General features: G+C 41.8%; 1 pseudogene; it reads left to right on the top strand.

Annotated features, from left to right (window-relative positions):
• Positions 1-210: 210 nt before the first annotated feature.
• On the top strand, positions 211-1,028 carry LOC147278078 (chaperone protein dnaJ 11, chloroplastic pseudogene; annotated as a pseudogene).
• Positions 1,029-1,509: the final 481 nt, after the last annotated feature.

Below are 1,509 nucleotides of genomic sequence, written 5' to 3'. Positions count from 1 at the left end.
CCAGTGACCAGACCATGTGCTGTGTCAGAATATTATTGGACACCAACTTCTGGCCGCGTCAGCATTTACACGGATACAAATCATACAATTGGAATGGATAAGCCTATATTTCGTTAACCCACTCACAACTGAACCATAGTTAACACTTAACTCACATTGGTCCCATAGTCCCATTCTCTATAAATCACAAGCTCCCAACACAAACCATACCCATCTTTTCAACGCAACACAAAACCAACAACGCACCAATCAAAGCCAACAAACAAACAATGATTTCCATATCATCCTCATCCTCTACGATTTTCTCTGGCCCAGGACTCGTCATTGACACTCCGCGTTCGCATTCCAATCCTTCCTGCATCAAATACCGTCCAATCAGAATCTCAGCCTCCTGCACATCAACGGTCGACAGGCCGCGCTCCCGCATTCAACCAAACTCATCACTCTACGACGTACTCGGCATCCACACCGGCGCCACGTGTCAGGAGATCAAGTCTGCTTACCGTAGACTAGCGAGAGTCGTACACCCCGACGTCGCAGCCAACGGTCAACCGGGTGGTCAAACTTCAGCGGCCGACGAGTTCATGAAGGTCCACGAAGCTTACGCCACTCTCTCCGATGCCCAAAAACGCGCCGATTACGACCGTGTGCTGTTCAGGCGGCCACGGCCGACCAGTTATTCTTTCACAATGTCGGCGACCGGTCGGAGATGGGAAACCGATCAGTGCTGGTAGCCAATATTACAAAACCTACCATTCATTCACATTAGTGTTAATTAATTAATTATAACTTAATCATTACGGGGCGTTCCTTAATTAGAAATGCCTTGCATGGCGCCTGACCGTCACATGAGCATCATGTGGGTTTTGTGTGTATAGTCAATGTCTTGACTACGGATCTTTAATGTAATTAAGCTGAGGCGCCATTTTTACAGCCTGAAATTATGGGAAATTGCATTTCACCTATTTTCTTGTCAGCTTATTTGTAAGATCTACTTTTTTCTGATGAATGAGATATTTTCTTTTCTAAATATATACTCTTATTTTTTTGGATAAATTTAATATATATAGGTCCCAAAGTTTCTCTAAAGTTTACTAATTTAGATTATAAAAGTTGAAATGATTGACGAAGGTAGCCACAGGGCCCCACCATTATCTCCACCGAATAACAGTTAGAGTTAAACGAACACGACATGTTATTAGGTCTTCTCTGATGGAAAATAAAATGTGGGATTATTGAGGGATGTGAGTGAACGTAAGCTGTAAGCAGGTTGTTTGTCCTGTATTTTGAGATTTTGTGAAACCGAAGCGAACTATAAAAGGAGGCTTTTGATGCTCAACATACATTTTATTGTTTTTAATATAAGATAATTAGTTATTCAATTCGTTCCGTTATGAGTTTAACAATTAAATGTAAGGATGTGAATGGGTCAAGTTGTATATCGGCTAGATAATCGACCGATTATCCAATCGACAACCAACCCAATTATTGTGGATTAGTTGATGTTTG

The sequence above is a fragment of the Dryas octopetala genome, chromosome 7 (assembly GCF_963921425.1).
Source record: "Dryas octopetala chromosome 7, drDryOcto1.1, whole genome shotgun sequence".
Lineage (NCBI taxonomy): Eukaryota > Viridiplantae > Streptophyta > Magnoliopsida > Rosales > Rosaceae > Dryas > Dryas octopetala.
Note: the sequence above shows the minus strand (reverse complement) of the source record. Positions and strands in the feature narration are given on the sequence as shown.